We start from the raw sequence: 25,123 nt of genomic DNA on the forward strand, positions 1-25,123 counted from the left end.
ACTATGATCTAACAGAAGACACCTCACTTGATCTTCCGCAACGGTCACTATACATGTTGGGAAAACCTGGATGATGAGTCTGATGTTTTCCGATATGTTAGAGAGCACGTCAATCTCGCACTTCATAAAGTAGGCACGATTTCTGGGTATGGAGTGGGGAATGCAATACTGCTGACTCGTTCTTCGATGGGGAGCAGGCGCGTGCTCACTGGTGTCAGCAGCTATGCTGCATTGCAGACAACAGCGCGGCAGCGCACAGTCCTGCCCCTGGGGAGCTCAGTGTTCAGGGCAGGGGACACAGACAGTGCTGGATTCATGCCTGACACCAGCAAAATGCTGCAAGAGACCAGAGTAGGCGGGCACTGGTGGGGGGAGTCAGAACCACCTCTTCTCCCCTGAAAAAACAAAGAGTAAAATACCTGTCCTGATCACGGAAATAATTATGTCGTTAACAATTAAATTGTGAGGGTTAAGATTCTGGTCTTCTATTAAAAGGTCCTTGGAAAAAGTAATAAAAGCAGAATGAGAAACTTTCTGGAACATTCTAGGCTGTTCTATTTTTTAGCGTGTTTTTATTTTAATTTTTATTTTTGTAGGCCTTTCCAACACAGCGTATCTGATCACGATGAGCTTTGATCCTTCGTCAGAGCTCACCAGCCGCGCCGTCTCCAACAAGACTGCGTCCCCCAAGCTGAGGAGGCTCCGGAGCTGCCTCACTGTTTTTTGTTTATTTGTTTGTTTGTTTTTGACAGGCAGAGTGGACAGTGAGAGAGAGAGACAGAGAGAAAGGTCTTCCTTTTGCCGTTGGTTCACCCTCCAAAGGCCCGCGCGCTGTGGCCGGTGCACCGCACTGATCCGATGGCAGGAGCCAGGTGCTTCTCCTGGTCTCCCATGGGGTGCAGGGCCCAAGCACTTGGGCCATCCTCCACTGCACTCCCTGGCCACAGCAGAGAGCTGGCCTGGAAGAGGGGCAACCGGGACAGAATCCGGCGCCCCAACACTTCCAAGCCTGCCTCACAGCCATTTTTCTGATTTTTCCTTAGGGACACACGACTGGGGCTGAGGTCACTAAAGAGAGAAAGCACACCGTCTTCCATTTTCAGGGAGACTGTCTGAGCTGGTTACGCTGCACTGCTGAACTCCAATGTCCAGTGAAAGCATTTCGAGGCGTGCGCGGCCCTCGCCAGCCCCGGGCAGCTGAGCCCTGGCCACCTTTACCCAGGCCCAGCCTCTGGTCCTTCAGAGCAGAGCCCGTGGGCATCTTCCCTCTGCGCATCTGCTTTCCCATCTTAGTGCAAACCATGAGGATGCCACTGCCCACAGCGACCCTGACTGAGGTCAAATCCTACAGAAGGGGCAGGGTGGCTGCCCTGGCAGCACGAGGACATGTCGGTCTGCTGGGACCGTGTTCTGGCGCAGTCACAAACAACTCCAAAACCTGGCTGCAGCAGCAGAGACTCCTCTCTCTTGTCTCACGCACCATGGCTGGGACATCGTTCCATACATTCTTTTTTTTAAACACAGATTCATTTATTTATTTGAAAGGCTGAGTTACCCAGGCAGAGGCAAAGAGAGAGATCCTCCATCCGCTGGTTCACTCCCCCAAATGGCTTCAACGGCCAGAACTGGACCAATTGAAAGGCAGGAGGCCACACAGGTGCAGGGCACAAATACTAGGGCCATCATCCACTACCTTTCCAGGCTCATGAGGAGGAAGGCATATCAGAAGTGGAGCAGCCAGGACTCCAACCAACATTCCCATATGGGAAGCCGACATCGCAAGCGGCAGCTTAACCTGCTGCACCACAACGCTGGCCCCACGATGGCTTTTAAAGTGACAGGGCACAGGTCACAGCTGACCCCATCCCATCATCAGAATGAGTCCATGACCAAGGCTGATGTCCGCAGGCCTTTGCTGCTCCCCTTGGCCTAGGGAGGAAGTGCAGGAGAGGTAGCGGCTGTTCTGGCAACCATCCACCACACCGTGTGAGAACCTCTGGATGCTGAGGCCGTGTAGGGGGAGCACTGGGTAAACCGGCAGGTTTCTGCCCTTGGGGGTCACATCGCTGGGCTGCTTCTGCGTCTCTACTTCTTACCTATGAAATCGGAGGTTTGGTCCTCATGGCATCAAGGTGCCCCTAGCCCCGACACGGAGCCCTGAACTGTGATTTGCTTTGGTGTCAGAGCCATTTCTCTGTTTCTCAGAGACATTCGTGGTGTACTTGGCTTCAGCCCTCTGGGTAAGATACATGTTGGTGTGAATTTCCTGGGAGCAGGTTCAGCAGATAGATGGGCTAGCCAGCAGAGAGCTATGGGTGACCTGGTGGCGGGGGGAGAGGAGGCCAGAGGACCAGTGACATAGACAGCCAGCCCTGGCGGGTGTGGAGGAGGCAGGCAGGAGCGCCAAGGCCGGGAAGGCCATGTCCAGGGTGACTCTTCAGCGCCAGCCCTGTGACTGACAACTATGATGGCAGGACACAGCTCTTGATTTCCCTGGGGCTGAAAATTGCCTAACTTACTAAATGTCAAGGCATGTATATTTGGAAACTCTTACAAGTGGAAAGAGGCTTGCTTTATTTTTGTTTTCTGTCTGTTCCTTTTTTTTTTTTTTTTTTTGTCTAGAACATACTCCCAAACGGAAATGAAATTTCTGGGACCGACGCTGTGGCATGGTGGGTAAAGCTGCTGTCTGCAGCGCCGGCATCCCATAGGGCGTCAGTTCAAGTCCCGGCTGCTCCACTTCCCATCCAGCTCCCTGCTAATGCACCTGGGAAAGCAGGGGAAGATGGCCCAAGTGCAGCCTTGTGGGAGACCCTGAAGAAGCTCCTGGCTCCTGGCTTTGGACCAGCCAAACTCCAGCTGTCGTGGCCATTTGGGGAATCACCAGTGGATGGAAGGTCTCTCTTTCTATCACTGTCTGTAAACTCTTCCAGGTAAATAAATGTTTTAAAAAATTCCTGATTTTATTGTGAAAAGGAAATGGCAGCCTTTTTAGCCTAATAAAACAGCTGATTTGCCAAGAAAATACTCCCAAGTAGGAGATACCAGTTAAGAAGAAATACACGTGAATATATTTGAATATACAGTGAATGCCCCTGTTCTTGTTTACTCTGTCCCTATGAGGAGATAAGCATCTAAAAAATATCATTCTAGGGCCAGCGCTGTGGTGCAGTGGGTGAAGGCCCTTCTTGTGACGTCAGTCCAGTCCTGGCCACTCCCCTTCTGATCCAGCTCCCTGCCGATGCACCCGGGAAACCGGGAATGATGGCTCAAGCACCCGAGTCCCCGAGGCCCACGTGGAAGTCCAGTTCCTGACTTCAGCCTGACCCAGCCGTGGCTGCTGTAGGCATCGCTCCTCTTCTGGCTTTCACACACGATCTTCAGACAAGTGTTTTGAAGGAACACAAAGAAAAAAGTCTTAAACCTCAGTTTTTACTGCCCAGTAATCTCCATTCATTTTTTTTAAAAGATTTATTTACTTGAAAGGCAGACATACAGAGAGAGAGCAGAGGAGAGAGAGAGAGAGAGAGAGAGAGAGAGAAAGAGAGAGCGAGCAGAGGAGAGAGAGAGAGCGAGCGAGCATCTGTTGGTTCATTCCCCAAGTGGTTGCAGCCGCCTGCAGGCTGAAGCCAGGAGCGGGAGCTTCATCCAGGTCTCCCAGGTGGCGCGGAGGCCTCTGCTGCTTTCCAGGCACATCAGCAAGGAGCCGGTTGGAAACTGGGTCAGCCGGGACTTGAACTGCCGCTGGTATGGGAGGCGGGCACTGCAGGCGGACGTTTAACTTGCTACACCACAGCGCCGGGGAATCCCCACTCCTGCAGCCCCTGCAGCCCCTGCTGACCCAGCCGCCCAGCGGCATGCACTCTGGGGAGGGCAGGTGTGTCCGGCACCTCTCTGCCTGCTGGGGTCCCTTAGTTAGCAAGCCACAGCCTCCCAGCAGGCAAGGACAGGCCCTCAAAGGCACTTTCTGATTTCACCAGCTGACCGGAGGGCTGCTTCGGTGCTCAGGCGGGAATGCCCGCGGGCGCGCGGGGCCCTGCGTGCGTGCACTGAGCTCCTCCTAGGAAGTGCCTCCGGAGCTTGAGTGTGACTTCCCCGGGCGCATCCCAGGCCGGGCCGCCCGGCTCAGGAAGCCGCGGGCTGAGCAGCACGCAGTTTTCCTTGGAGGCGGGCCATCTTCACACTGTGCCTGCCTTCCTGTCCCTGCTCCCGGCCGCGACCCGGCCCAGGGCGCCTGGGATGGATCTCCGGCCACTTCCTGCATCCTGCAGGAACACTAATTGAAAATTTGGGTGGCCTTGCTTATTTATTTTCCTGGAATGCAGCGGGTTATATTTTCATGGCATTTTCTCAGCGGTGCAGCGTTTCGGGTTCAAGCTGCAGCCAGCCGCCGTCAGCACGCAGACACGCACCAGCAGGCTGTGCCGGGTTCCTTCCCAGACGTCCTGGCCAACAGGAGCCATCGGGAGAGAGCCTGAGTCTTTCACCAAGCAAAAGAGACACACTCACCTCCTCGCCGAACAGGAAAAACATGCAGGGCTGTGCCCAGATACTCGGAAAGTAAAAGATAATCAGAAGGGACCACTGAAAATTATTCGGTGCAATTCAACAATGGGCTGCTCGTGCCTGGACCTTCGCAGGACGAACTCGCTCTAGTTTTGCCAGATTAGCATCTATGTATTTAAGGGATCGACTTGGAAAGGGTTTGCCTCTTTCTACTGCGGCGCTGGGCCTTCACACAATTTGCAGAGCGCACAAACTGCCCGAGCCTTTTCCCCGAGGAATCTGAAGGCTAACAGTGAAATTCTTGATTTTCTCAAGATGCTGTGCCGTGCTGTTCTAATAAGCTATCGCTGCTGAGGGCTCCAGTTCAGTGGATTTGTGTGCAAACAAGTTTGGCAAAAATCAATGTGGCTTAAAGAATTTGTACCTTGAGACTGACTTTGATTTCATCCCAGAGGTGTACAATTTTAATTTCTAAACCAATAAAAAATTGACAGAGGGAATTTTTAACATCTGATACTTCTCGTGTGAAATACATTAAAAGAAAGATTTAGAATGACTGAAAATGTGTGCATGTTTACCAGATTTAGTGATTGAAGATGACCACGGCACGGAACATCCGGGCAGTGCTAGCTGAGGAGTGAATACGTGTGCGTCTTTCTGGCTTTCCGAGGGCTGGATCTAGGTCATTTTCTTAACTGGAGAGAAACTTTCCCTCGGCTCATAGACACATTTCTGCTGTGGGGTAACTGATGGGCATGCTAATTATACGTCAACTCAGCCCAAGGTGGAAACTGATAAGACCTTCCTGTGGCATGCCTGTGAGCTGAAAGTGAAATCCTGAAACACACTGACCCTGTTTTAGCTTGGGCAATAGGTTTGACAAATTTTTAAAAACCTCATCTGTACATTTCAATAAAAAAAAAATTAGTGGCGTTATATCACTATTCTGAGAAATAAGATTTCTTCTCCAAACAGGTCTACAGATCTTATTGAAAAATTAAGATATTAAAGAGTGAAAAAAAATCTGTTGACCTACGCAAGCGTCGTCTTGCTAATATACACATCTGAGCGAATACACGATCATGGCTTTCCCACGATATTTACTGTGTATTTGAAATTCATTATATATGGCGTGCTGTGCATACAATAAGCGTAACTTTATATGACTCTTTCTATAAAGATATTTTCAACATGTGAAATTGATATTCAAAATAATTTTCTGAGGCTCACTTGTTTAAAAAGCATATTAATCAGAGAAAACATAAAAATAAGTCTGTATATTAAAAATATACACAGTAATAGAGCTAAGAATGAAAACCTGAATTATATTAGAGTTAAAAAATGCTTTAGCCTGATGCTTGTGCTAAATGTTTAATCTAGTGCAGGACAGAATTACTGCAGTCCTATCATTCTTCTAAGCAGTTCAGGAAATAAGCTAGAAAACTCACAAAGTTGTTAAGTTTGGTTATATTTTATGTAGCAGGTTTTAAAAGCTTTGGCCTTTTAAAAACAAAATGTGAAATGCAAATCATACTATCGGTATCCCTATCATTTGGTTCCTCGTTGGGAGCCTCTCTCTCTCTCTCTCTCTCTCTCTGTGTGTGTGTGTGTGTGTGTCTTGCTGGGTGAAATCACACCTCCAGAAAGTCAACGCCACCTGCTTTCAGGGCAAGCGGCTGCTTGCGCATCCCGAGGCTCAGGGTGAGCCGCGTGGGAAAGGCATGTTTGTCTACTGGCACAAGGTCTCCTAGAAAACGAAGACTACCCGTTGCTAATATTTTTCTACTATCACTTCCACTTTTCTAGGGTTTAATTTTAGCAGGACTGATCGCTTCCCTCCCCGGGTCTCCACTAGCAAAACTAAAATGTTTTGCGGAGAAGTATACTTCCCAGATAAACAAGCACACACACAAAATCCCCTCCTTCCTGGGTCTGGCCAAGAACTGCCATGTCCTTTCAACAGAGATGAGCGACTCCAAAGTCTATTTTATAATTTGTGCAAGACACAACTCACAGCTGAAGTGAGGCATTGCCCAAACAAAATTAACTATTAAAATTTCCAAACGCTTCCTAATAAAGAAAAGAAAAAAAGGAACGTCTGGGCTGCAGGGTTTATATTACAGAAGACAGCAGTCCTCTGTGGAATATTCCAGAAGGGGTGAGCTGTGTGCAAAACAAAACCAAACAAAATGAAGCGCGAGTGCCTAGCTATGAATTCTCTTCTCTTTGCTTCTCCTTGAAGCTTACTGCCTTAGACAGAAAATTGGGGTACACGTACAATGTTGGATAACAGAATTTCTACGTCTGACATCAACTGTAAACAACTGACAACTCACCTGATTGGAATTAGTTTATCCAAAGCATAAGGCAAAATAAACCGGGGTCCTTGTTTCTTTCTCTTGAGAAAAGTGAAGTCGGTTCCTCTGAGCGCTGTTTTGTAACACAAGCGAAAAGGAGGTGTTGTGACTAAGAGCACGAGGCACCCAACAGACCTGCAGGCCTGCAGGCCGACTGGTGCGGGCAGTTCCCTTGCTGCGAGACCACGGAGACCTGATACAGTTCTCCAGTTACACACTCCGCGCATGATCTTAAGAGCTGTTGAAAGCAAAGTACCGTGAGCAGTCGGCCTCTGATGAGTGGTGCAGCCACAGAAGAGAAATGTGTTAATCAGAGGATTTTTTTAAAAATTAGAAAGCTGCTGTTAGCCTTCTTTTTACATAGGATTCTGCCAAAGACCTCAATTTACAGAACAAAGCGACGTGAGGGAAGTAAACATTTAAACTGTGACTGATGAGAGGGAATGATGCTCTGTGAGGGGGTTCCACTGAGGCTAAGCCACAGTGGAATCTGAGGATCCAACAGGCCTCACGCTGCCCTGGCTGCTTCCCCTGGCTCTGGGCACCCGCCCTCCCCGCCCTCGAGATGGGACATCCCCTGGGACCTGCCCCTACCTACACCTCTTCTAGGTAGTTAAGTGTCCACTGTTTTCTTAATAGTGTGAGAGGGGTGCACGGGGGTGGGTCTGATGTGTGTGTGGGTATGGACACGTGTGTGGATGTCCATATGCATGTGTCTCTGTGGCTATGTGCATGCATGTGTGCACTTGCATGTGTGAATGTGAGCGCAAACATGTCGCGGCATGTAGGAGTGTAGGTACACACATGTGCATGGGTAGGTGGGTGTGTTTATGCATGTGTGCACACGGGTGTATGCTTGCCACTGCGCATGCATCCATGCATGATGGCTGTGTGTGTGCATGTGTGTGGCGGGAGTGCTGAGCAGTGACCACAGTGGCTTCTGCTGGCCAGAACACATCCATCCTTCAGGCTCCCTACCAGGCCAGCACTGCCCATAGACCAAGCGGGAGGCCACTTGAGCAGGGCGCAGCTTTCTACAATGTAGGAGACTTGCCTTGATCGGCTACTGCCTTCAGCTTAAGTCAGAGTGAAAGCTAAAAGGACAGTCACAGAAATTCCTTGTTACTGTTTAAGAAGAAAGAACTTCCAATTTTCTCAAGACAATTTGTTCCCCTCAAAAAAAAAAAAAAAAAAGGAAGAAAAGAAGGATGGGCGAAGGAGGAAGGGCAGACAGAGGAAGAAGCGACGGGGGGACTTGCAGTCCGTGTGTCTACTCAGCTTGCTGTCCACCCTTTCTGGTATGAGATCAGTTCTCACTTTCATGCTGCCAGCAATTTCTTGTTTTGTACCAGCTTTTTTCTCTGTAATATTCAAGTGTGACTTTCAGGAAATGAAAAGGCACAGAGATAACAATCAGTCCCTAGGAAGACGAATTCTTCACGCAAAAGGAGTAAGAAGTTGGCAGCTGTGGCTACCTTCGCCCGCAGTCTGATGTGCTGGCTCCAACCTTGTGGAATGTTCCACTGGCCACCACTTGCTGCCTGCTCCCGTGGGGCAGGCAGTCCTCGACTGGCCACTGGACTCTGCTTTGTGTTTATCACGGCCTCAGACGAACTGGTGTGTGTCAGCAACCAAAACTGGGTGGTGGGTTTAACACTAACTAGCCTCGGTTTCACACACTTAAGAAGCTATTGATCTCTGTTTCCCAGCACTTGAAGACTTATTAAGCAAGAAAACTATCAATGATATTATTATTACTATTATTACAGATAAGCTAAAAGGATAATAAGTTGGCATAAATTCATGGATCAGAGTAACTAAATTTTTATGTATTTATTTCTATTTTGGCTGCATGCTAAGGCTTTGTGGAAGAGTAGTTCATTCTATGTTATATTTTTACTTCACAAAATGCTTCTATAAAGAGAAATATTCTAAGGGAGAGCTCTTACACCTATAAAAGTTAATTTGAGGTTGCTGTTAGCTTATGTGCTAGGGAAACATGAAATCTCATTGGATAAAGTAGAAAGTCTAAGAAAGGACTACCTGCATTCTGTAACTCTATGAAAAAGAAGGTCATTATTTTAAATTATCTAATTTCATTAAATGTAAAAATATTTCATATTTCTGGTAACGGAAAACTGTTTTAATATACAATTATTGGGTTAATCAGAATGGGTTTTAAAACACAGTTGAGTGATTTGTTACTGTCATTTTTAAGAAATAGCATAATGTGTATTTAATTGTATACTGATTCTCATGTGAAGCTTAGACCAGAGGTCTCAATAATGTGTAGTGGATATGCATGTGCACTGTAAATTTACATATATATTTCCTATATGAATCAGTTAACATTAAAACATTGAACGATCAATAGTGCACGGTAATTAACATTTTAAAGTAGTGAATTTATTCATGTTTGTGTCTAAGGAAGACTAGCTATGAAATAGCCTGTGCCCGGGGCGATTGCCACTCTCAAATACTGCTTACATAATTGTGTTTATACACAGACCTCACCAATAGAACAGTCCTTTATTTGGTTCCACTCAAATTTTCTGTTTAAATATGTTAGAATATGCTTGAAAAGTAAGCAGGAAAGATAGATTCTTCACAGTTTTAGTGACTATTTTCTTATTTGCTAAAGATTTCCCTTCAACAGATTTTCTCAGGGAATTGATTTGTAGCAGCCCTAACTATAAAAGTTGACCAAATAAGATGTAGGCACAAAAAGCAAAAAAGAATACAAAATAGGATTTTTCATTTATTCTCACTTCCACCACTCAAACTATGTTTTTCTTATTTTGATTTTAATAATTCTTCTTATTATAATGTCTTTTTCTTAATGGCAGGTTAGCTAATTTATACAATGCAGGATAGAACATACAGGAAAAAAGAACAATGCCTTGAGTATAAGAGGCAGGGACCAATATTTGTGGAGTTTGAATGGCTGCAATGGACACCCGGACGCAGATCCCCCTGAATTTGCAGCTAGACAATTAGTTCGTGGGGAAAAAGCTCTCTTTTGTACGTGTTTTCTAGAATTGTACTGCCTCTAGAATCAGCTAAACACAGATTTCTTAGACATCTTTTAAGGGAAGAATTATTGTGTTGTTGTAAACCAAAAGGAAAAGCCATGTGAAAATTCTGCCAATACAGATCGACCAACGATGCAGGAGGCTCCCCTCTCTGATGTTGGAAACTGACTCGTCTCATCTCATTCTGGGAAATATCCTCAATTCTTTGAGAATTAATTTATCTTTTATTTCTCTTATAGCAGGCCAAGACCCGTGGGAGCAGTAAGGGCTGATACAGCAAGGCATTTGTCCTTTGGGTAGTATTCTACTTGACATTATAGAGTTTCTGGCTTGCAGTTGTATTTACTAGAAAAATTGCTGCCAAATTTAGAGTCAGTAGTTACCAGCATATTTATGTAAAGCCAGAGCTTAGAAAGCTGGATGGTGTTTAATATTTTTTCCCCTGGATATTAATCAACATTGTGCCTTGTCACACCATGGCTAGCCATTTTTCCATTAGGCAGTGGGAGAGAATTGGCACTTCAAAGCAAGCCAGCACTGTAACCAAGCAAAACGTGCCCTATAAATTCTAGTTCAAAACTGATTTTCCCAAAGAACGAAAACTTCCCTCTAAACGTGTTTTAACAAATACATGCTCACCAACGGGAGGTCACTTAACAGCAGAAACAATTATGTTTAAGCATATCCCAAACATAAAACGACATGGAGGAGCAAACAGCAATCACTAACGTTTTCTTCCTCAAAATGAAATCTGCAAAAACAGCTTCACATCCATGAAGGATATATAACTTTCCAGGACGCCATTCTAGTTGTGCATTACAGAGATACTTTCCAGTTGTTTGTAGAGAAAACTTTGTTAAAAATCCTCACCCGTCCACAGAGTCCTGAAAAGCTGCTGCTAATCAGACAGAAAGCATGCACGTGTGTGTGAATGGCTCCCTCACGTCTGCGCATTCATTTGTGTGTTTCATGTACATCCGAGGATGATTCTGCATCACGGTAAATACAAGTAAATACTGAAAGTCCACCCAGACTCCCACATCGAGCGTTTAAAAATGTGCCCGAGCTTAGGAGGAACTACTACATGGAAAAGAAAGAAGTTCAATAAAAATGCAAAGCTGAAAATGCAGATCAGGTATTTAATATTCTAAAGTTTTCCTCTTTATTACTTTACTAACCGACTGTGGTCTGGCTTGGTACACAGTCCTTCAGCGGGGACAGACGGCAAAGCCATTATTTCACAGGGCAGGGGTCTGAGGTGTGGAAGCGACTCAGGACAGAGGAACACAAGAGGACCAACAACCGTCTTCAAGGTCAGAGAAAGCAACCGAGATGTTCCTAGTTTAACATGGATTGCTTTCTAGGTCATGAGTTTGAGGAATGACGTATCTGGGGAAAAGAAAACAATCCCTCTTTTTGAATAGAACACAGTGCAATCTACTACCCCTGGCATATAGAGTTATTTGGAAAAACTCCACTAACGCTGCCCATATGTCCCGTCTTGTGCAGATGGCCAAAGTCGCCAGAAGAGTAGGCCGTGCAGCTCAGCCAGCACGCACTGCAGAACAGCCGGTTATTGAAAGGGGCAGCCATGGTTGTCGGCGTTTCTCCTAGCCCACCACCCTATTTTAGAGAGGACGTAACTGGAGCTCTCAAGAGCGCCAACAACCAGGGACAGTATCAGGCCAGATGCATCATGTGGGTTTTAGGTTTTCATCATAGTTATTTTTTTAACCACTAGCTCTACAGTCAACTCTTGATTTTCCAGGGGCTGTAGATATTCTGGTTTATTTTTAGTTCAAGTATTTCAGTGCTAAAATATTTTAGTATTTTTTTTCCACCAAAGGTGAAAAAATAAATGACTGCCCACATCAACTGTCCATGCTTTGTGTCTTTGTTAGAAGGGATCAGTCAGGAAAAGCAAGGGATCAAGACACTTGGCTAAAGGGAGGCTTGGAAATTAGTGTTGGCTTTGAATTCTGCATGTAGTCCTTTCCTTTTCTCCCATGGGAAGCATAAAGATGACTTCACGGGACGTGGCGGTCTGCAATGGCAGGACAGGTACGGAGGATGCACCCAGCGTGAGCAGCCGGCACTGCGATGTGCCGGGTGAGCACAGCCAGCGTTCTGCACACTGGTGCTTGTCATGGCTTTAAGAAACCATACCCAATCCCATGTGAGCACCGGTTCAAATCCCGGCTGCTCCACTTCTGATCCAGCTCCCTGCTAATGTGCCTGGGGAAGCAGCGGGTGAGGTGCTTCAGCCTCTGCACCCATGTGGGAGACCCAGATGGAATTCCAGGCCCCTGGCTTTGTTCTGGCCCAGCCCTGGCTGTTGTGGCCATTTGGGGAGTGAGCCAACAGATGGAAGATCTCTCTCTCTCTCTCTGTCTCTCCCTTTCTCTCTGTAACTCTGCCTTTCAAACAAATAAATATAAATACATCTTTAAAAAAATTCCTGTGAGGGGAATACCTCTGAGTTACCAATGAAGAGGAAACCCACCAAGCACAGAGGGTTACACAGCCCCTAAGGAGTGTGAAGTGTGCTAGTGGGTTTGTGGGAAATCGGGGTGTTGCTGACGAATGCAGAGACCCAGATACAAGCTGAGTGCTCTTGGAAATTAAGAACGGGAACTGAGGAGAGTCACACATGGTGACTCTGCTGGCAAGATTCAAGTCCTGGCTGGGTTAAACCAGAGCCGGTGCTTCTGCTCCCAACAGGAGGATGTTCCCGGATGGTAGCGGCGCAAAGCGGCAGGCACATGGCCCTGAGCCTGTTTACCAGGGGCACCAGCACGCCAGTGGTATGGACGGGGAGCATGATGTCATTTTCCACGTCTGTTTACGACTGCTGACATTACCCGCAGGATGTCAGACTGAAGCATGGGGGACCGTCCAGTGGAAAATTCTAAAAGACAAGACAATCGGCCAACAAACACTAAGAGCCAAAAAGCTCCCGCCCCCCACTTGTAGCTGGCAGTGTAAAATACGTGAAAATGCTGGCTTCCTTCGGTGATCAGTCCGTCGCTAGAACACGACTCTTATGCACACACGATTATAGAACGGGGCTCTTCCTGCCCTCAGCGACCCAGGCAGGCTGGCGGGACAGCAGCCCTCCGTCGTCGCTGAGGGATCATTCCCACACTCTGACTCACACGTCTCTCCAGCAGGGAGTGCGCTCCTCAACCTCTCCTTCCCCCAGGACCACCTACAGCTGCACCCCACCGCCAGAGACCCTGCGATATAAACACAGGTGTTAAACACGTCTGGATTATTATGTGGGGTGGCAGCGAGGGCCTTACGGCTGGATTAACTCCATTGTAACATCATACCCCTTCTGTAGAACCAGCTTGATTTACAATCTTCTTATTAAAATATGCAAATAGCAAGTGGATAGAAGACCACAGAGTTCTGTTTTGCCATAAAAGTGATTGGAGACAGATGATTATTTTGAGGCTTTTTCATACACTGTAAAAAGCTCAGAAGAAAACAAATGTAGGTGGATAAGTTCACAAAAAGGCATTTGCTAGGACACAACAGTGAGATGAAGGTCAAAACAAAATAAATCGGCTTCCTGAACCAATGGGCCCAGCCCAGGAACTGCTCAGCTGTAATTAGTGCATCCTTGCAGAATTTCAAATCGCCCTTGTGATCTTAAGACATGACAGACTTCAGTAAAGGATGACAAAGCATCTTAATCACAAATACACTGTCCAGATTTGCATATCAAATTGTGCAGATGGTCTTGTGCCTTTAAGTGGTCCTTCAGTGTATTTTTGAAACAGACATTTCTCCCAACTCTGCTCTGATCATAATGTATTCTTAAATTTGCTTAAGTTTTTCATCCAATGCAGCACCAACACTGTGTAAGATGTGAGCGGGTGATACAAAGTCCCTCTGCTCAAACGGCCTCCATCCTAGTGAACAAAAGAGCAAACAGACAGTGATCCGCTGACAGATTCTGTCTGGTCAGCCCAGCGTACCAAGTAACCGCAACACAAGATCCCGTGGTACCTACAACAAGGAATATGGCAGCAAGGAGGTGAGGGATGTGGACTAGGAGTCGGCAGAACAATCAGCGGTCTTTGGTGAAAAGGATCACTAAGATGCGGCAAACTGTGGTGGCTCTGGGAGTTAGGTTTCGTGCTAATTATGGTCCAGTACAAACTGATCTGGCAGTTAAGTGTACAAAATACTTAAAGTGTTGAATTAAGGCAAAGGGAAAACATATTAAAAGACCCTAGAATTGTGTCTCTCATTGTCTCACAGCATTTCCTGAGACTAAATGTTTCTGAAGAGATTTCATGCTTCAAAGTCATTTTTTTCTCTCCCTAGGTCAAATGAAATTTGATGCAGAATTGAACGCACACAGCCATACAGCAATATTTAATTGCCCCAACAGCTCCTACCGCAATTTTTGGTTTAATGGTTTTATTTGCTGCCAACCTCTGTATATACTGCACTAATGTTTGCTAGCTGGCTTCAGAATCAGGACCAGAAATTTAAGAAAAGAGAAAGAAACAGCACCAGTGTTCTTTATATTAACAAAAGGGTCTCTTTCCTCTTGGAGAGTTTGTGTTTCAGGAATACAGTATTATTTGTTATTTTTTTGATCCAGGAAAAATCTGTGAGTTTTCAAGACCCATACATCCTGGCTTAATGGTGGTATCACTTAGCCTGAGAAACGGCGTGTCACTAAGACCCAAAGGGTTTAGTTTCACTGTGAAGGGGGTGTACCTCACTTACTTCCTTTCCACCTCCATTGCCAAGTCTCTGCTCCTTGCTCTTTATAATGGATGATCCAGGGGACAGCTGAGTTACTGCACAGGAAAGCCACACTTGGACACATTCTTTGACAAAGAGGAGAGGAAAGTGAACCCATGCTAAGCCCCCGACTCAAAGCCTCTGAACAGGACGCTGCTGCCTTCCCCCCCTTCCCCATCTGTTTCCCTAATCAGAGCGCAATGAAGCACATTCAGATATTTGAATCACAAAACCTACAGGTTGTCTTTGTCTATGATAAGGGCAGTCTTGGCTGGCTCCCTTCCAGCGTCTAGGGTTAGTATCTGACGGGAGTAACAGAGCCGGGGAGTGGGAGGCCATTCAGGGTATCCAGGGGAAGCGTGTCCCCCAAGGCAGCGGGAGCACGGCTGTCCCGGGACGACACAGCGCCGTGGAGAGCACGCCTCCAAGCCGCCACCAGAGCAGGCGTGCCAGAGTTCCAGCTGCAACTCCCGGCCTGCCGTCGCTGGGGCTTCTTCCTGGAGGAAGGAACTCTCCTGTGCTTCCAGCTTGCCTGCTCCTGGAGCTCCTCACCGAGAGCCTCCATGGAAAAGGGACACTTCCAACAGCGAAAGGGACACTCTTAATAACTAAGCCAGGACAACAGACACAAACCAGAATTAATTCAGGCAGAGTGGGACAGATCACACCCATGTAGCCAGACAATCCACCAAATCCACCTAAAAACCTTGTCACCCCCACCCAGATTCTCAACTCCTGTGCCCAGTAAAACTCCAGCCTTGGCTACAAGTAATTTTCTACTAATCCCTACCTAAACCAGAAGCAGCCAACACATACACAAGCAGACTGACTTCTTCCCTTCAAAGGTAGGGCCACTCATCTCAGGGGACTTCCCATTTGCCTCATCGTATCCAAGGCAATAACCTCACCTCTTCTCTAGGCTCCCTTATCCTATCGCCACGCTCAGGGATGACTCTGCTGGCTCTTTTATTTATTTGACAGATAGAGTCAGACAGTGAGAGAGAGAGACAGAGAGAAAGGTCTTCCTTCTGTTGGTTCACCCCCCAAATGGCCGCTACGGCCGGAGCTACGCCAATCCAAAGCCAGGAGCCAGGCGCTTCCTCCTGTTCTCCCACACAGGTGCACGGCCCAAGCACTTGGGCCATCCTCCACTGCCCTCTCGGGCCACAGCAGAGAGCTGGACTGGAAAAGGAGCAACCGGGGCTAGAACCTGGCGCCACAGGCGGAGGATTAACCTAGTGAGCCAGGGCGCCAGCCCCCTCTGCTGGCTCTTTTTAATAATCAAATAGAAGCAACCAGATGAGGTTTTCTTGTTTACTCTTCCCCCTGTCTACCAACCCACCACACTGTGACTTCCTGCTCTGCTTCACCCTGCTGGTTCTTTTTCAGGGCTAACCCACCCCCTTGGGCGACAGAGCCTGCCCTCTTTACCTGCTCAAGGTATTGATCCTGCTCCTCTGTTGCTTCTGCAGTTTCTGTTTTTAGCACAAATCAGCTCCCATCTTCGAAGGAACTTCTCCCTCAACACTGTCTTCCCTCCAGGGACAACTCACTCATATCAGCCCCTTCATCACAAAATTCCTCAAAGTGGTTGTCAAATAAAAACATAAGACGTCCAGTCAGATCTCAGCGTCATATAAAAATGAATAATATTTCAATATGACTATGTTCTGTGGGAGAACTGGGACATATTTACACTGAAAACATACTAAAACGATGTTTGAGCCTAAGTATACTCCAGGCAACATTTGGAATACACTAACAATCGTTCATTATTTACTTGAAATTCAACCTTAATTGGACACATTGTATTTTCCTTTGCTATATTGCAAAACCAGGTTGGCTAAATTTACTTTTTTCCCCACTTCGCGTAGTATTTTATTCTTTGTCCACTCTGAGGAGACTCTGGTACCCTGCCCTCTGCTGAAACTCCTCTTGCCAAGGATGCCAGTGGCTGTATTTCTGTCAAATTCAATTGTTTCTGAAGTCCTTGTGCCCAGTACCTTTTAAAAAATTCATTTGAGAGGCGGAGCTACAGACGCCGAGTGAGAGAGCGTCTTCCATTGCTGGTTCACTCCCCAGGTGGCCCCAGTGGCCGGAGCTGGGCAGATCCGAAGTCGGGAGCAGGCAGCTTCTTCCAGGTCCACGCACTTGGGCCATCTTTCACTGCTTTCCGAAGCCATCGCGGAGCTGGATCGGAAGTGGAGCAGCCTGGACTCCAACTAGGGGGTGCAGGCTCGCAGGCAGAGGCTTAGCCTACCAGGCCACAGCGCCACCCGCCCTGCACTTTTTGACATCAGTGGATCCACTTTTCTTTCCTGAACTCTCTTAGCTTCCCGCCTCCCCTCCCTCCCGGGCTCCTTCTTTCACTGGCGTCTACCTCCGTCTCCTCCTCTTTCCGACATCTCTGTGCCTAGGCCTACTCTCTCTGCTTCCTTTCCCCAGGCGCTCTCAACCCATGGCATGAATACCACCCCCCAGCTCGTAGTTACAAAGATAAACACAGGTGCACGCAGTCCCGACGTCCCGAGCCGCCCCGGCCTCCTCACTGGGAAGTCCGATTGCACTGCGAATGCCCAGACGTGAACCCAAGCCCACTCACCCGGACCTCTCTCCCTCGGCCTCTCCCGTCCCAGTCCCGCGTCCCGCGGTCCACGCCGCGCACTTGCTGGAACGCGCTCCGTCCCACCGGGCCCTGGCTGTCCTCCGGTCCCCCGTCGCAGACCACTGCAGCTGCCCACGGTTACACTCCCGCCCCTCTCTCCGCACCCCGGCCCACCGCCACCGGCGGCCCCGGGGGACGTGACCGCCCCCCTCACCCGCCAGCTCAGGGCCGCCGGCGCCGGGGCAGCGGCCGGCCCGCACCTCCCGCTTCCCTGGCCTGGCCTCCGGGACCTCAGCCCACGCCTGACCCTGACCCAGCATGGCCTATCCTGTGGCCGCCTTCAGGCCGTCGCAGGACGCCCTGACCTGGTGCAGCCCCTTCGTCCGCTGTACTGCCCGTGACCCGAGGCGGCCCCTAGAATCGGCGTGCTGTCCAGGCCCGGGGCGGCCTCCCCTCGGACCCGGTGCTGCCCCCTGGCCACCCACACCGCGTGCCCTCTGACCCCCTGCTGCCCCTTGACCCCCAGCGCAGCCCCACCACCCGACTCGGGGCGGCTCGGCCACTGTGAACTGTCGCCACAGGAAAGCACTGAGTGTTATCCAACAGCCTCTTAGGACGGAAGGTGCAGCACCCCTGAGGTTGCAAGCCCCCTCATGAACCCGGGTCAACGACAGCGCCCGCTCGGGTCCAGCAGCGCAAGGCTGACCGGCGCCCAGGGACCCCGGGGCCGCCGCCTCGCCGCCCTGCCCCCTCGGCCCATCGAGGACTCGGCGCTCCACTAGCTGGCGAATCGACGCTCTCGGCGCTCGCGGTGGGCGGAAGTGAGGCGCCGGCGGTCTGGCGTCCCTGGCCGGTAGGCTCTGGACTCCCGGGCCGGGATCCCGGTTTTTGCTGGCCGTAGGCGGCGACAGGCGGGCTGGAGGTACGTGTGGGCGCCTGGAGGTCCTGAGCCTGGGCCAGCCGGGGCATGGACGATCAGGCCGCGCGGAGGTCGCGGCGGGCGGGGGTCCTTCCAGGCCCTGGCTGCGGCGGGCGGGGAGTCGCGCTGGCCGGGGCCACTCAGTTAGGGGCACCTGCCGGGCCGGGCAGAGCGCTGACCACGCTCGGGCGGCCGCAGTCGGCCCCGCCGGCCCCAGCGTAGCCGTCTCTGTGTGCGGGCTGAGTCGGGGAGAGACGCTGCGTGTAGGCGGCGGCCTCTGCCCGCCGTGGGAGGGGCTGTGGCGTTGTCCCCTTTTGCTGACCGGGAAGCTTGGGTCAGGTCCCACGGCCCCCCGGCGACACCGTCACTGAGGCCAGTGTGTGTTGGGGGCACCAGGCCTGCACCCCAGCCTCCTGGAAGCCGCGTGATGGGCCTGCCGGCACCCCAGGGTGCGGTGGACTCTTAATCCCTTCAGCGGTCCCGTAAGGAGCTCGGGTTTCAGTGGTCTTCATCTAAATGCATTACGGGGAAGTCTGCTTTTACGTTTGGTAGCTTGTGAATCTGAGTAAACTTGGGGGGACTGTATGTGAAGAAGCGCCTTAGGTCCGCCGCGCTGCAATGAGTCGTTGGAAAGTGGTTCTGACGTTCTGTGGATCCATCGCTAGTGCGTGGTCGTGTCTCTCACAGATGTCAGTGTGTCGGCCCAGCGCTTCCCAAGGAGGAGCTGTGCGCAAAGCGGTAAGAGAAAGATGAAGGGTGCTTGACACTTACATGGCCTCCTCTGTTCCCTTCAGGGGTGGAGGACTGTGCAAGACCGTGAAATCATTTTTCTGGCCCTGCCGCGGCAGTCACAGGTGCGCTCGGATTCAGTGAATCTATAGCAGGGCGATGTTTACCTTGATAAGTTGGTATGGCCTGCAAATGATGATCCAAACGTCCAAATGACCCTCGGCAGACCGAGAGTTCCCCATGCCCCAGGGACCCAGGTGACTTAGAGAACGATTTCTTGTCAATCCTTTGATTTCCTGTGCTGATATCAGTTTGTTGCCTCTTTTTTTTTTTTTTTTTTTTTTAAGATTTATTTATTTGGAAGGTTGAGTGACAGAGATCTTTCATCTGCTGGTTCACTCCCCAAATGGCTTAGTGACCCAGCCTAATCCGGGAGCTAGCAGCGCCATCGGGGTCTCGCACTGTGTGGGAGGAGTGGAGCAGCCGGGCGGGAACCAGCGCTCTGATGTGGGCTGCGCTATCACAGGCAGTATCACAGCTGAACCTGCTGTGCGCCAAGGCTGGGCCCCGTGGGCTTTGCTCTGTTGCCCAGTGGCATTGCTGGGCCGTGTCTCGGGCACATTAGCAGGGAGCTGCGTGGGAGCGGAGCACCAGGACCTACGTCAGTGCTCTGGTATGGGGCTGGCATCTATACCTGTGCTGCCGTGCTGGCCCCGACTGTTAGCTTCTAAAGACGCTCACTAACCTGCTAGGTTGCATTCTTGCTTGTTCCACACGTATTTGAGAGCGCATTGTGTATGAGACCTACAGGAAATGAAGTTTTTTTTTGCAAAGGGTGACTTCCAGGGAAGGACTGTGACATTTCTAGTGGCAGGCAGCAGCAGGGTTGGGCCACAGGAAACTGCTGGTTACTGAGTTAGTCTGTCAGGAGCTTTCTGCTCCTTGTCCGGCTTGCCGGCCAGGGTTCCTAGGCTGGCACCTCCCACAGAGCAGGTGCTTACATTTGCAGAATGGATGGGGTTTCAGAGTTTTGGGCCAGTGTCTGTCGACAAGAAAGAATTTTGAATTGACTGGAATGAGGGTAACATTCATCACTTCGGTGGTGGTGTGCGATAATGGGGAATGTTCCCAGGCCCTGGGGAATCTGTTCAGGAACCTCTGGGATGGCTGAAATTGCACAATAGTTATGTCCACTTTAAAAATATGCTTCAGAGTGTGTTTATGGTAACTTAAAAGAATTATTGAGGCCGGCGCCGCAGCTCACTAGGCTAATCCTCCGCCTTGCGGCGCCGGCACACCGGGTTCTAGTCCCGGTTGGGGCGCCGGATTCTGTCCCTGTTGCCCCTCTTCCAGGCCAGCTCTCTGCTGAGGCCCGGGAGTGCAGTGGAGGATGGCCCAAGTGCTTGGGCCCTGCAGCCCATGGGAGACCAGGAGAAACACCTGGCTCCTGCCTTCGGATCAGCACGGTGCCCTGGCTGTGGCGGCCATTGGAGGGTGAACCAACGGCAAAGGAAGACCTTTCTCTCTGTCTCTCTCTCTCACTGTCTACTCTGCCTGTCAAAAAATTTAAAAAATAAAAAATAAAATAAAAATAAATTATTGACACAGACAAACTGGAAGCAATTGTGGAGAAACGCGTCTTGAAGCTGCAGACGCCCCGTGGGCATCCTTGGGTCTCAGTTTGAGAATCAGAGACTCGAAGGTGTTTTGGCGGGCCGGGAGGTCGAGGCTAGTGTTCTCTGGTGCTCAGGCTACCTCTGGCCTGCCTTGTGCACTGGCGGAGTGGGATGCAGCTTCTTTTCTTGGTTATTCAGAGAATGCGTGAAACCTTCCAACTCAGTGAATTCCATCCTGCTTAATACTTGTCTTATCCCGGGGTTGCTTTGGGGCCTGTAACTATTTTTGGTGTTTACATACTACTCAACAGACTAAGCTCTTGCTATGCAGGGATTAATTTCCAACATTTTTATATCTCCCAATCTTAGGATATGCCTAACACATTAAACAGGAAACAATATCAGCCTGCCTTCAGAGGGGGCGTTTTCTTCTCAATAAACGGATAGTCGGAAGGCTGACACTGTGGCATAGTGGGTAAAAGCCACCATCTGCGGCATCGGTATCCCATATGGACATTGGTTCAAGTCCTGGCTGCTCTACTTCCCATCCAGTTCTCTGCTATGGCCTGCGAAAGCAGTAGAAGATGGCCCAAGTGCTTGGGCCCCTGCACCTGCATGGGAGACCCAGAAGACGCTCCCGGCGTCGGATTGGCCCAGCTCGGGCCATTATGGCCATTTGGGGAGTGAACCAGCAGGTGGAAGACTGCTCTCTCTCTGCCTCTGCCTCTCTATAATTCACCTTTCAATTAGATAAATAAATCTTTTTTTTTCTTTTTAAGCCGAGAACTTAGCTTTGTAGTACTGAGTGTAGTACAGCTGGAGTTCAGAGGAAGGAAGGCTGTGTTGTGGTGAGAGGGATCGGGAAGGCTTTGAGGAGGAAGGACCGTGATGGGGGAAGGTGTGTGAACAGCTGGGCTGCACACCAGGAGCAGAGGCCAGGGGCTGGTGCATATGAGTGCCTTGAAGGTCAGGCAGGGCAACTTGGGACTGATTTGTTAGTTAGGTTTCTTTCTTTCTTTTTTTTTTTTTTAAATTAGGCCAACTCAGATGTTTCTGGAACATTCTTGAACTTAATACTGTTGGTAGCATTTAGGACTGGGTTGGACCATTCACTTTATTTTTGGTTTTGGGTGTAGCAATTCCTTCTGCTTGACTGTTTTCCACTTAGAGTAGATCTTGGTGCTGGTGATGAAAAGTACACTGCTGGCTGGACTAGTGGAGCCCGGGCTGTAGTTGATGGTGTCAGCGGCGCAGTGCGTGGCATATGTAGTGAGCACGCAGCGACAAGGCTGCCGCGTTGAAGGGCGTCCTTGGCTGCTGCCGCTCGTGCTGCTTCCGGCAAGCCTGTCCCTGTGTTTCTTCTCCAAGCTTGGATGAATTTTTAAAGGCCTTGTCCACTTTTAAAATTTTGTGATTTTGAATAGAATGTGATTTAACTTTCATTATTTTACTGACAGATAAAACAAGATATAAAGCCAAGAGTATTTGGCTTTCGTTTGATTTTAATGAAAGTCCCATGTGAGTGACATGATGTATGTCTGTTCAAGTCAGGGTCCCAGCAGGCATCACAGTTCATGCCAGATGGTTCAAATAAGGGAACTTTAAAATAGGCTCTGCTGCAGAGATGTGGAGAAGGTTAGGGAGTGGACAAGTGGTAGTGAGGTGCAAAGAGAAACTAACAACACCTGGAAGGGACAGAGAGCGAGCAGAGCCCCTGAGAGCCACGGGGAGGGCTGGGGCGTTCCTCGAGGTAGAGAAGCATGGCTGAAACGCGCAGGCCTGAGGCTGGGCCGCTGCTGAAGTCCAGGCTGTCAGCCTCCCTGTGTCAGGCCCTCCTGTTCCTCTCACCTCCTCCACACCTGCTCTGGGAGGTCCAGGCTGTGAGCCTCCCTGTGTCAGGCCCTCCTGTTTCTCTCACCTCCACCGCACCTGCTCTGGGAGGTCCAGGCTGTGAGCCTCCCTGTGTCAGGCCCTCCTGTTTCTCTCACCTCCACCGCACGTGCTCTGGGAGATCCAGGCTGTGAGCCTCCCTGTGTCAGGCCCTCCTGTTTCTCTCACCTCCTCCACACCTACTCTGTGAGGTCCAGGTTGTGAGCCTCCCTGTGTCAGGCCCTCCTGTTTCTCTCACCTCCTCCACACCTGCTCTGGGAGGTCCAGGCTGTGAGCCTCCCTGTGTCAGGCCCTCCTGTTTCTCTCACCTCCTCCACACCTACTCTGTGAGGTCCAGGCTGTGAGCCTCCATCCTGTGTCAGGCCCTCCTGTTCCTCTCACCTCCTCCACACCTGCTCTGTGAGGTCCAGGCTGTGAGCCTCCCTGTGTCAGGCCCTCCTGTTTCTCTCACCTCCTCCACACCTACTCTGTGAGGTCCAGGCTGTGAGCCTCCATCCTGTGTCAGGCCCTCCTGTTTCTCTCACCTCCTCCACACCTGCTCTGGGAGGTCCAGGCTGTGAGCCTCCACCCTGTGTCAGGCCCTGTTGTTCCTCTCACCTCCACCGCACCTGCTCTGGGAGGTCCAGGTTGTGAGCCTCCCTGTGTCAGGCCCTGTTGTTCCTCTCACCTCCACCGCACCTGCTTGTTAGCTCACCGGGAAGTGCCGTTGTCTCAGCCCCTCTCGTGCCAGTACTTTCATTGCAGCATTGTCCTGAGGCGAATTCTCAGGCCTCTACCTCTGCAACAGCTGGCCGGGGTCGGTGGGACCAGCTGGGTGAAATCACAGGATCTAGATCTGTGCCCTGTAAAACCATGGTCAGCAGTGTCAACTGGGCCAGCAAGGAACACTCTGGAGTTCTCCTCGTCGTCTGTATCTAGAATTTTTTTTTACAGTTCTCAGCCCTCTCGTACATCATGCCATCTGCAGGTCTAGTGAATGGCTTGCCACCTGCTTCAGAAACCAGAGCTGTCAGGATAGTCGCATGGCTGATTCCGCCACAGCAACCTCCTCTCTCCTAGTCACAGTGGAAGAGACTGCATTCATGCGAGACCTGGCGCGTCCCTGGCTCTGGGTCTCATCCACTCCTGCCTCTGTCCTGTACTCCGTCTGGCTAAGGAGTCCTTCCTTTTGGCCTTTACACATGGTTGGAGACAGCAACACTAAAGCAAAACAGAAAACAGTAGACTCCCGTGATTTCACATTCCCCTTTAAAATTTTTTTCTCCTTTCTTCCCAGCCAAATCTCTTGGAATAGTCGTTTATACTCAGCTAATCCTCACCTATCCCACTGCTGTCGGTTTCCTACCCAGCAGAGAACTGAAGGTCAAGGACATTCATGACCTCCTGGTCACAAAGCTTGTTCCTCCCATTTCCCCAGTGTGTGGCCTGTGGCATAGCAAATTCTTAATATTTGTTTGCTTGGACTCAGCGAATCTGAGGGAATTTCCATTTCACAGTCCCGGTTGGCCTGTATCCATGTATTTTTCTTAGGTATAGCCGTGCAGCACTGTTAACCTTTTGAGGTTTTGGTTGACCATTCTTGGAAATGTCCCAGATCTTCTCAGTGGACTAAGCAAAGGTACTGACACGTTTTATTTGATGACTTAGTCTTGTGCAGGTCGAGTGGCAGGAACCCACTTCAGTATTTTTTTCTCCTGAAAAGATTGCGTTTTCTAAAATAACAGGAATGAATGTTTTCCATATCTAAGTGGAGCTAATGAAGAGGATGTGGTGGGGTGCTAAGTACAACTGGTAATAGATTTTCGAATGATGATGCTGTGCTTTTATGTGAAACTTTTCCTTCCATTTTGTTTTTGGAGGTGGGTTTATATTGGCATGCTTGGCTTTTTTATTTAAAGATTTTTTTTTATTTGAAAGAATTAGAGAGAGAGAGAGAGAGAGAGATCTTCCATCTTCTGGTTCAGTCCCCTAATGGCCACAACAACCAGGGCCGAGCCATGACAAAGCCAGGAGCCAGGAGCTTCTTCTGGACCTTCCATGTGGGTAGTACTTGGGCCATCTTCACTGCTTTTCCCAGGCCGTTAGCGGGGAGCTAGATAGGAAGTGGAGCAGCCAGGACATGAACTGGCGCCTACATGGGACGCCAGCGATGTATGCTTGGCTTTTGATGATGTCGTCAGTGTCCGGTGGCGGAATGAGAGGACTGGCCACCTTCAGACCTACAGCTTCTGACTGTGCCTGCAGGAAGACACTGCTGCTGAGACAAAAGACTTTCTAGTCCTGGGGAGTAAAGCAGACTTCACTAATGCTTCCAGTTAAAATGGAATCCAGTCTTGTTTCAAGAGAATACCTGGGTGATCCAGTGTGCATGCAGCAGATCCGTGCTGTGGGGGCTCCGAGAGCCGTGTCTTCAGCTTTTCTGTAACCCATTTTGCTCACCTCGTGCACAAACCTTAAAGCATTGCAATAGGAGACAAGATTCCCCCCCCACACCACAAATCCCCCGTCATCCTGCCATTCATAAGTCAGTATCCAGGGCCATTGATCAGCTACTTTGCTTGAGTTACAGATTTCCCCCCAAAAGCATTAAAATATAAATCCTTGTGCTTTCATCTGAAACCATGAAGAGTATATTTCAATTACGTTTCTGTATTGAGGTGAAGAAGGAAAAGAGGCCTAAAGAGAGGGCAGGCCAGCAGTGGTGT

General features: G+C 49.7%; 1 protein-coding gene across 20 annotated transcripts in view; it reads left to right on the forward strand.

The window, feature by feature from the left end:
• Nucleotides 1–17,788: 17,788 nt before the first annotated feature.
• Nucleotides 17,789–25,123, forward strand: part of EXOC2 (exocyst complex component 2) — a 248,073-nt gene continuing 240,738 nt past the window's right edge. For 10 of the 20 annotated variants that reach the window (XR_016234397.1, XR_016234395.1, XR_016234396.1 and 7 more), the window contains exon 1: nt 17,789–18,186. The gene's annotated coding sequence lies outside the window, so the exon portion shown is untranslated. Of the gene's footprint in view, nt 18,187–18,870; nt 18,922–18,977; nt 19,170–25,123 lie in introns of all 20 variants that reach the window. The other 10 variants (XR_016234398.1, XM_089333486.1, XM_089333482.1 and 7 more) reach the window with 4 other exon arrangements.

This window comes from Oryctolagus cuniculus, chromosome 5 (genome assembly GCF_051225735.1).
Source record: "Oryctolagus cuniculus isolate XC-2025 breed Fujian yellow rabbit chromosome 5, ASM5122573v1, whole genome shotgun sequence".
Taxonomy (NCBI): Eukaryota; Metazoa; Chordata; class Mammalia; order Lagomorpha; family Leporidae; genus Oryctolagus; species Oryctolagus cuniculus.